Raw genomic sequence first — 11826 nt, forward strand, 5'->3', positions numbered from 1 at the left:
CCGAGTGCTATGGGCTTCAGGCAGCCCCCTTGCCTCCGGACCCCAGCGCCGGCCGGGCACTTCCCCTCCCGGGCTCCGGCGGCGCAGGGTCCGGAGGCATGGGGGCTGCCCGAAGCCGGTAGCGCTCGGGCAGCTCGGCTCTTAAACAGAGCCGAAGAGTCAGGGGAGGAGCAGAGCCGCCGCGGGAGGGGAAGTGCCCGGCCGGCATTTTCCCGGACATGTTCGGCTTTTTGGCAATTCCCCCCGGATGGGGGTTTGATTGCCAAAAAGCCGGACATGTCCGGGAAAAACCGGACGTATGGTAACCCTAAATGTGCATCCAGATATCCTCCAATCACACAAGCTGAAAATTGTTCCACTTTACTGCAATTCTGTAACCATATGGGAACCAATCCTGTCTGTGTTCTTTGCACCTCCAAAATTCCTGCTGAATGACCCGCCCTGGGAGTGAGTTACCAGTGACCCAGGGCTGGGGCAGCAGGAGGGTGCAGTTGAGAGGGGGAGAGCCCAGGGCTGGGGTAGGGGGCAGCCAAAACATTTTTTGCTTGGGGCAGCAAAAAACATAGAGCCGGCCCTGATGACTAGGGCCCTACCAATTTCATGGCTGTGAAAAACGCGCCATGGACCGTGAAATAAGCCCTTCTCCATGAAATCTGATGTCCCCTTGTTCCTAGGAGCACCCCAGCAAAGGGGGCTGCTAGCTTTCCAACTCCAAAATGATTTCTCACTAACCAGCAGCAATCTGGGGTTGCAAAGTTCCAGAGTGCGAGTGTCATTTGCTTCTGTCAATGCAGCTCTCATTCTGGTGTCCCTGTCATGAAGTGTTGGGGTAAGCAAGCGTGGCACACAGATCCAGGAATGTGGCTTTTCACATCCGAAAGTTCTGTAGCCACGCTTGTTGTCCCACACCTGCATTACGATGTGATCCCACCTGTCAGTGCTTGTTTCTCGGGCCCAGATGTGACACTCCTCCACCATCTGCAGCTGCTCGAGGAATGTCATGAACAACCTGGAATTGTTTTTTGTTGTGTCCCTCAGCAAGCTGTCCTCCGAGAAATCATCATGACCCCCCATTACTGCAAAACTTGCTGTGGATCTGCAAATACAGGAGAATTATGCATCCTGGATTTGCAACATTCATCACAATAGCACAGAGCTCTGCAGGCTCCATGCTTCTGTCAGGGATGGCGGATACTGAAAAGTGCCACACAGGTTTGTGGGATTTTTAAAAAGAGGTGTGCAAATTATGGGATACGGATGGCATTATGGGATGGAGAAAGGTGCATGCTGGGAACTTGACCCTTAGATCCCTGGGAGAGCCATTTCTATCCCACAACACATTGCAAAAATTTCCCAAAAGGCCTGGCACCAGATGGTAGCATATTGCACACTGGGATACCTACCCATGGCACACCGCAATTTGCATCAGCACAAGCACTCCTGGTGACTACATGTAACACCAATGCAAGCAGTCAAGTCTGCGTGTGCCTGGTCAATACACAAACTTTGGCAGCTGTACGGCAATGTAATTTGCATCAACCAAAGTTTGTAGTGCAGTCATGGCCTCAGTGAGTCAGTGAGAGCCTGGTGGATTAGGAGCCAGGAGTTCCTGGCACCCGCTCCAGGGCTTCAAACACACTTTTTTTCCTCTGACAATGACTGTGTCAAATGATCCCCCTCCTCCTTTATGCTAAAAGGGAACCCCAGCCCTTCAAGTTTCCTCTTTCTCTTGCACCCAAAAAGCTGCAGCAGCAATTTCGCACTCCTACCTGCCTACTCGTTGTCTCTCATCCCGCTGATGACGAAAGCACTGGCACCGTGTCCCAATGAGCCATTTAAAAAACTGAGTCATGAATGATTTAAATCTCTCACATTGTCACAGCTTGGCAGCCCCCCACACCCCCCGCACGGGAAACCTAAAGGAAAAGGTACAGCCTATCAAAACTCCTGCTATTAAAAAAAAATTCCCCATGGCATCTAAACTGAGCAGCGGGTATATTTTTTTTCTCCTGAAAGGTGTTCATTTGTATTGTACTCTCAGAAATAGCCATCGAGGTGGATCTGGACTTTGGAACTATAATTACTTTGGACTAGCTCCAGATTCTTATAAAACAATCTGTCACTGCTGCTTTGGCTTCTACAGGCTTTTAGACAGCTGCTGCTGCTCCCGGTAAAGATAAGGCATTTGCAGCGCTCTCTTCTCATACAGCTTTTTCCTCTGCCATCCTCCCCTCCCCAAGCTCTAGCTCCAGACCTGCAAAATCTCACCCATTTTGGCTTCAGTGCAATCTGTTTTAACAAGACATTTAAAATCTTGTCCTTCCCCGTCTTTCTTTGAACCCTGGAGGGAATTAGAATTTTCCAGACTGCCAGCCAAACCAATCCTTTGAAGGATGCCCAGCGTATAGTCCAGAGGACAAGCTGTACTTGGTACAGATCAGCAAGGGTATGCACAATTGTGGCTTTCAGTGACCTTTGTGTTCCCTTGAGCCAGAGGGAAATCCAGCCACAGAGTTGGTCCCTGCCTAAATTAGAGCAAGGGGCCATTCCAGCAGCCAGAGAATAGAGACCACTGGGCCATGTTCTCTTTTCCCTGGCCACATCCCTATGCTAGATGCTGAAAAGGTCACCAAGCCATACAAGGATGTCCCCATGCACGGGGAATTCTCCAGGGACCATGAAAAACAGCTCTATGGCTGTTTCGTGCAGGTGGGTGATGCAAAGGAGGGCCAAAAATCAGGATTCATTTTTTGCCCCCTTTGCAAAGGTTTATATCTTCTTTATTAATGAATGATTGCAACCCTTGGTCAGCCAGAGTCTGTCAAACAAGTGGCTTTCTTTGAAGCGGTGATCTACCATGATGGTTTTATTTAGCCTGAGAAAATGTACCACTTTCATTACTATTCCTTATTTACTGAGCACCAGCAGTGCCCAAACGTGGCAGAAAATGATCAACAGAGGCTGGAAATAACAAACCTGCCCTCAGAAACACAGGCAAAAGTCCCAGCAAAATCAATGGCATTCACAGTATGGCCTAGTGGATAGAGCACTGGATGGGGACTCAAAATACCTTTGTTCTATTCTTGGCTCTGTCACTGGCCAGCTGGGTGACCTTGGGCAAACCACTGCTCCTCTCTGTGCCTCAGTTTCCCCATCTGTAAAATGGGAAAATGAGCACTACTAATGAAAAGCACTCAATAAAAACTAGGGATTATTGCTATTGCTTATTAATTATTATGATTATTATTATATCCACACATCTTTGGGCAGAATTGGGTCCTTGCCATCTAGATTAGATACAAGAGCAAATTCAGTCACACTCAGCCTGTAGTCAGTAAGTGCAAATCCCCCAAATCTCCTACAGAAATTGAGCAGTAACATAAATTGATGTAAGTTACACATCAGGCGTAAATTGCCAACAGGTGTAGGTGGGCGTAAGTGGCTACAGGGTGTGACTTCCGGAATTCAGGGAGTGTGCAAAATGAGTGTGATTTACATGCTGAGAGGGAGGAAAATGGGATGTTGGCAGAAAATAACTGGCAGGAAGGTGTAATATAAAGCAGTCCCCCTATTTTAACTTACTTCTGCATCTCCTGCAAATCCCCAGGTAGCAAACAGAGGCCTGGCAGAAGCAGACGCAATTTCCATTAACTTCAGTGGGAGCTGCATTCCCTTATGTTAGGGCTGTATTTTCACAGAATGCCAATAAAGGGGTATAATTTATGCTTGTATTGCACACCAAGTAAATGCCAGACTGGCGCACGTAAGGGGTGGCTTGCCCCTTAAGGGCCAGGGCTAGCCAGCTCTGATTAGAATATAAGAATGACCATACTGGGTCAGACCAAAGGTCCATCTAGCCCAGCATCCTGTCTTCCGACAGTGGCCAATGCCAGGTGCCCCAGAGGGAACGAACAGAACGGTAATCATCAAGTGATCCACCCCCTGTCACCCATTCCCAGCTTCTGGCAAACAGAGCCTAAGGATATCATCCCTGCCCATCCTGGCTAATAGCCATTGATGGACCTATCCTCCATGAATTTATCTAGTTCTTTTCTGAACCATGTTATAGTCTTGGTCTTCACAACATCCTCTGGCAAGGAGTTCCACAGGTTCACTCTGCATTGTGTGAAGAAATACTTCCTTTTGTTTGTTTTAAACCTGCTGCCTATTAATTTCATTTGGTGACCACTAGTTCGTGTGTAATGAGTAGGAGTAAATAACACTTCCTTATTTACTTTCTCCACACCAGTCATGATTTTATAGACCTCTATCATATCTCCCCTTAGTCGTCTCTTTTCCAAGCCCAAAAGTCCCAATTTTATTAATCCTCCTCATACAGAAGCGGTTCCATGCCCCTGATCATTTTTGTTGCCCTTTTCTGAACCTTTTCCAATTCCCATGTATCTTTTTTGAGATGGGGCGACCACATCTGCACGCAGTATTCAAGATGTGGGCTTACCATGGATTTATATAGAGGCAATATGATATTTTCTGTCTTATTATCTATCCCTTTCTTAATGATGCCCAACATTCTGTTTGCTTTTTTGACTGCCGCTGCACATTGAGTGGATGTTTTCAGAGAACTCTCCACAATGACTCTAAGATCTCTTTCTTTTGCGGTAACAGCTAATTTAGACCCCATCATTTTATATGTATAGTTTGAGATTGACTGAGAAAAGGGGTTGGGCCTGGCAGCTGGAACCAGATGGCTGAGCTTGACCCAGGTAAAGCTGGCGAGACATTGAATGGGGACCTAGCTCTGGGAAGAAGGGGAGAGAGTGACCGAACCGGGGTTTGGAGGGCCAGTGTATAAGGACTCATTAAATAGCACCGAGGAATGTTGTAATGACCTGTGGACTGTGAGTTATTAAGGGGCCTTGATGGGGGGGACATTGATAGCAGGGCACCACAGATTGATGTGATTTCTGCCACATGGGGGCGCTCAGGAGGCATGGGGTCCCCACTACAGCACAAGTTACGTGACTTTGAACTCACATTTCCTGACCAATTGACATGCCTGTTTATATAATGGCAGTATTAGAACCTGAGGGCTGGATTTGCTTTTCCTAGTGCTGGAGGATACAGATTGTGCCAAAAGGTAGCTTTTCACCACAACTGTGGGGGCAGCTTTAAGTTCCACCGGGGGCTCCATAGGATTCTCGCTAGCAGAAGCTGCTGCGGGACTGCCCTGAATCAGCACGTCCCCTGCCTCTGTTTCGTCATGCCTCCTTGCAAGCCAACATCACCTGCCTTTTGGGTGCAGCTAGCCAGCTGCAGGCCTCCCAGTGGAGGAGAGGCTAGAGCCTCTCTGCACCACTGCAGCCTCCAACTGCGATGAAGGGCCATGCCAGCGGAGTGACTCTGGCACCTTTGAACATTCCTGCAGCAGTGGGGATGGCACAACACTTCCTGGAGAGCTCAGGGAGGCCTGATCTCAGTGTCACTAAAGATGGATGATGCCGAACCCCTGCTTCTCTACGGAGGCCCACAGCGTCTGGCTGCAATGGCTCAGCGCTTCCCCTGAACCTATTTACCTCAATTGCCATTTACAAAATACAATGCTATTCAACAGCAGTGGAAAGAAACTCTTTTACCATAGAAACAAAGTCCAAAGAAGCTGTTCCAGTGCTTCACGCCTCTCAGTGCAGCGAGATGGGCCCAGGACATCATTCATCTTTCTGAGCAGAGTTCGTTTGTTCTTGTACTTCTGCCGATCAGCATCATATCTTAACCCCACCCCTGGAAAATCAATAGTAATAGCAGAGTCCCTGGTAGACTTCCTGGAATCGCTGGCACTTCTCCCTTGTGGGGGCCAAAACTCTGCTTGGGGTGGGGTGATCGGTTAATTTTTTTAGATGTTATGAATTTCCTGTTTTGGTTGGTTGGGGGTGGTGGGGTGGCAGTGATCAGTGTTCTGTAATTCTGATGGTGGAAAGGCTTTTTCAAAGAGGAAGATTTTGCAGCATTTCCTGAAGACTGACAGACTCTAGATTTTCCTGGCTGTCTCTGGAAGTTTGTTCCATAGCTGGATCCCCTAGACCCAGAATGCTTTGTCTCCAGCTCTCACGTGCTTTGTCCTGGGCTTTGCTATCTGTGTTGTCCCAGAGAAGCACAGCTGGCACAGTGGTTCATAGACTGAAATGCAGCTGGGACTTGATCCATAAACTCCTTTAGAAATTAGGACCAAGCCTTAAACTGGCATCAGAAGCTTTCTTTGGGTCACTTTTATCATCTTTATTTCCCAGCTCAACCTTTCTTCCCTGATTAGGCCGTTTCTCTGCTCTTCCTGAGGGACTTGTTGCTCTCACTACACCATCTTCTGTCTTCCTTTTGCTCACTCCCTTCTGCCTGATTGCTATCATTCCCAGTCACCAGCGGCCTAATTCCAACTCCCTGCTCTCAGGTGTAATCCCAGTCAGCCCCATTCCAGCCCTTGCTTCCATCCTATGCCCTGCACCCTTGTGTACATTCAAATTAGCTGATATGTTCTTGTTAACATTATCTAGATTTGAAATCTCTACGGGCTCCTGGAAGGACATTTTCAATGGAGGGCCCTCTAACTGTGTCCTCTGAAGCCAACACTGTGGAACTTGTCCACCAGTTTAAGGTACCTCCAGTTTTGGAGGCCCAATCTGAGACAGCTTAAGCTTGATTTTTCAAGGGTGCCAAGCAACTGTACCTCCTACTGGCGTCAGCTAGAAAAGTGAGCCCTCAGCATCTCTGCTAATCAGGAGTTTTGAGCTGGCCATCGGGAACTCGTGGCACCCAAAATCTGAGAGCACTTTTAGGCACTACAGCTTTTATGTCGGAGGTGTACCCATTTTTGTACATTTATTTTTGAGCATATCTATCTAAGGGCTTGTCCACACCGACAGTGCCGCGTAGTTATACTTGTGCAGCTGCAGCATTATAGTGAAGACGCTACTACGCCAATGGGAGATGTCAATGGGAGAGGCTCTCCTGTTGCCGTAGCGTTGTCTATGTAACACCGACAGACCACAGTCGTTGGCAAGCAGAATCGAACCTGGGATCTCTGGAGCTACATGCATGAGCTAAAAGCCACGTGGCTCTTAGCTAAGGCTGTAGCAGCCTCATTAATCTCTAAGTGGTCTCGGTGCCACTAGAGGGGACAGAACACCACACCCAGGAGGTGAGTGGGTTACATCTACACCAGGGGTAGGTCAGTATAACTATGTTGCTCACGCCCCTGCGAGACGTAACTCTACTGATGTACCTTTGTAGTGTAGACCTGGCCTTAATCTAGTTGACATGGCTCAACAAATATTGCAATCAGTGTGTGGAGTGTCTTTTTTTTTTTTGTATTATTTTTAAAGAACTCTGTTCATGCCCCCAGAGAAGACTCTTTGATGGGAGCACTTAAATAATAAATACACCAAACAGACTGGCATTCCTAACTCCCAGATGCCACCATGATTCCCAACTGTCATTCTGAGCCACCACTCCCAATCCAGGGGCCAACTCACACTCCCAGCCATCCCCTCCCAATTCTCTTATCCACTGGCCGCTTCTCAACTACCCACCCCCAAAGGTCATCTCCTCTTCAGCTGCCTGCTCACTGCCACTGCTCTCAGCTGCCCCAGAACCATATGAGCCCAGCATCCCATCCTTTCTCCTGTTAAAGGGACATCATCCAAAACCACTTCACTTGCTCTTTGACTAGCAACATAGAGAAAAACCCTCTCTCTTCCTGTGCCCACGACTAGACCCACTGAGTTCGTAAATCACACAGGTTGTCTGTGTGGTCAGGTGTCTGACTCGTGGGTAGACACGTTTTTCCCCCCTTCATGTGGGTCAGCACCAATTGTGAATCTCCTTTGAGCTTCATGATTCCGTTTCCTCTCTTTCCTGTCACATGCTTGATGAGCGAGAAAGGTACAATGAACCTTTCCGCTCTGAGCATTTTCTCAGTCAGATCTCACCACTACCAAAGCCCATCATTTAAGAGCAGTATTAGAAGGTGTTCTGAAGACTGTAGATCCTATTTTTGATTATTGGAATCGTATGCCTCTGACATGACTAACTACCTCTCTGAGGGGCTCTTTCAGGCCTTGAGCTGCTAGTGAACTGAGGGGGAAATGGAACTTTATTAAAGTGATTAATCTTAGATAAGTTTTAATAGGACAGGAGCCAGCGTTCTCATTTTCCTTTGTACTTGGCACTGGTGGAGTGCCTCCATCTCTCCCTGCTTGTGCAGTATCTTAATGCCATTTGTCTTGTGTACTTTATTCCTCTGATGGGGGCTGGGGAATCCGGGCAGCTAAAAGTCTGTTTTCAATGGATTTAACGTCATTTTAAGTGAACAGATTTTCTTTATTTTTAATTTGCTTATTTGTCGATATTGACCCTGATTCTTCACTCATTGGATCCCATGGACTTCAGAGCGAGTTTTGTGGCTTGTATTGGGAGAACTGGGGCCAGCGGGTTTTTATTATTAATAACGATTGATCGATTGTTGTGTCCCAGGGTCTTGATGAGGATCAGCATGCCATTGTGCTGGCTACTGTACAAATAAATAGGAAGATCTATTGCCTGCCCCAAAAAGCTTTCAACATACACCTCTACCCCGATATAACGCAACCCGATATAACACGAATTTGGATATAGCGCGGTAAAGCAGCGCTCCGGGGGGGCAGGGCTGTGCACTCCGGCGGATCAAAGCAAGTTCAATATAACGCGGCTTCACCTATAACGCGGTAAGGTTTTTTGGCTCCCAAGGACAGCGTTATATCGGGGTAGAGGGTATATGGGCCTGATCCAAACCCCTTTGAAGTCAATGGGAGTCTTTCCATTGACTTCAATAGACTTTTTTGTCTCCTTAGCACCTAATCCAATGACATTCGAAGGGTGGGAGAGAACAATGCCGGCAAAGCTTTACTGTTTTATACACATACATTTGTGTGTTCACTGGCTTTTATTCTGGTTTGTAATGAGACGAATCAATAAGGAAATTATAGACCAGGGGTAGGCAACCTATGGCACGTGTGCCGAAGGCGTCACGCGAGCTGATTTTCAGTGGCACTCATACTGCCCGGGTCCAGGCCACCGGTCCGAAGGGCTCAGCATTTTAATTTAATTTTAAATGAAGCTTCTTAAACATTTAAAAAACCTTATTTACTTTAAATACAACAATACATCTCTACTCCGATATAACGCGACCTGATATAACACTAATTCGGATATAACGGGGGGGAGAGGGGGGCTGCGCACTCCGGCGGATCAAAGCAAGTTCGATATAACACAGTTTCACCTATAATGTGGTAAGATTTTTTGGCTCCCGAGGACAGCGTTGTATCAGGGTAGAGGTGTAGTTTAGTTATATATTATAGACTTATAGAAAGAGACCTTCTAAAAATGTTAAAATGTATTCCTAGCACTCAAAACCTTAAATTAGAGTGAATAAATGAAGATTCGGCACACCACTTCTGAAAGGTTGCCGACCCCTGTTATAGACTTTCCCCAACTGCATCTCAGCCCAACCATCATATGACGGCTGGTTTTTTATGGCATCCTGGTAGAGGTGGCTCTCAAAAGAACTGGCAGGGTAGCAGCCTTATGGATCAGTTCAGGCAGCGCCGGCCTTATGGGTGGGCAAAGTGGGTGACTGTCCAGGATGGTGTGCTCATGGGGATGATGTGATCAAGGGGCAAGGAGCAGGGCAAGCCCGGAGTGCAAGGCCATGGAAGGGAGCTTGGGGCAATGGGGGGGAAGGCAGCGGGGCTCAGGGGTGATGGGGAGGCAGCAGGGGCCAGAGGGGGGCTGGCAGGGGCGTGGGGAGATGAGGGGGGTTGTGAGAGGCAGTAGATCCAGGGGCAATGGGATGGGGTGGGCGGGGAGTCCAGGGAGGCAGCAAGGCACCAAAATACAAGTTCACCCAGGGTGCCACTTTCCCTAAGGCCGGCCCTGAGTTCAGGGAAGGTGAGGGATGGCACAGAATAAGTGCAATGACATTTGTGTAAAGAGCAGACAAGTAAGTGGCTGAGGCTGGCGTTGTGGTGGAGCAATATGACTTTCTGTGGCAAGTAACAACTTCTGCATGGCATAGCCAGTGGCTGTCTCCATAGCTGTGCAACAGGGAGTCTGGGAAAGGCAGGAAACGATTCTGTTTTTGAGTGCATGGGAGGGGGGTTGTAACTGAGAAGGAAGATGGCTATACAGGAACTTTGCTGCTTTTCTGTGCATATTCTTATTATTTGTATTGCCAATCACAGGCCAGAACTCTACTGGGCTAGGCACTGCGTGTACACACACAACCAAAAGACTTACAACTTGAGAAGATACTATGGTGATCTGGCCACTAACTGGGGGTACATCCAGACTACCCGCCGAATCAGCGAGTAGTAATCGATCTATCGGGAATCGATATATTGCGTCTCATCTAGACGCGATATATTGATCCCCGAACACGCTCCCGTCGACTCCGGAACTCCACCAGGGCAAGCAGTGGTAGCGGAGCCGACGGGGGAGCCGCAGCCGTTGATCCTGCGCCGTGAGGACCCGAGGTAAGTCGAAATAAGATATATCGACTTCAGCTACGCTATTCCCATAGCTGAAGTTGCATATCTTACATCGAACCCCCCCCTCCCCAGTGTAGACCAGCCCTGGAACTCTTTAATCCAGTGGCGGAAGGAATAACAAAAACCCATGACTAGAAACTGAAGCCAGACAAATTCAACTGAGAAGCAAGGCACAATTTTGTTACAGTGCAGATGATTAACTGCTGGAAAAAAACTGTCAAGGGAAGAGGTGGATTCTCCATCTCTTGAAGTCCCAAATCAAGACTGAATGCCTTTCTGGAAGATACGCTTTAGCTGCAAGTTATTGGTCTCAGTACAAGAGTAACTGTCTGGCTTCCTCTGTATCACAGGCCATAGAATGTCAGACTGGACGATCTCATGACCCCTTTCGGCCTTAATATGTACAGTATGTGCCATAGAAAAAGCTAAGATCTGTAGATGGAACATACTTTAACAGAGACATTATGAGACTGAACATCATTTAGAGAGTGGGGGTAAAGAATCATTCTAATACACTTGACAATGATTGCACTAGTACTGCCCAAATCTGGATTGATTTTAATGCCTCATTTCTACTTCCTACATTCTGGGTGTTGGAATCAGCCAGAATGCCAGGTAATGCCTTATCTGACAATGGCATGATATATAAATTCCCATCAACAAAGAGATCTTGGAGTCATTGTGGATAATTCTCTGAAAACATCCAATGTGCAGCGGCAGTCAAAAAAGCGAACAGAATGTTGGGAATCATTCGGAAAGGGATAGATAAGACAGAAAATATCATATTGCCTCTAAATAAATCCATGGTACTCACACATCTTGAACATTGCACGCAGATATGGTCGCCCCATCTCAAAAAAGACACATGGGAATTGGAAAAGGTTCAGAAAAGGGCAACAAAAATGATTAGGGGTATGGAACAGCTTCCATATGAGAAGAAATTAAAAAGACTGGGTCGTTTCAGCTTGGAAAAGAGACGACTAAGGGGGGGATATGATATAGGACTATAAAACCATGACTGGTGTGGAGAAAGTAAATAAGGAAGTGTTATTTACTCCTTCTCATAACAGAAGAAATAGGGGGTCACCAAATGAGATTAATAGGCAGCAGGTTTAAAACAAACAAAAAGAAGTATTTTTTTCACACAACGCACAGTCAACCTGTGGAACTCCTTGCCAGAGGATGTTGTGAAGGCCAAGACTATAACAGAGTTCAAAAAAGAACTAGATTAATTAATGGAGGATAGGTCCATCAATGGCTTTTAGCCAGGATGGGCTGGGATGGTGATCCT

This window comes from Trachemys scripta, chromosome 1, assembly GCF_013100865.1.
Source record: "Trachemys scripta elegans isolate TJP31775 chromosome 1, CAS_Tse_1.0, whole genome shotgun sequence".
NCBI lineage: Eukaryota > Metazoa > Chordata > Testudines > Emydidae > Trachemys > Trachemys scripta.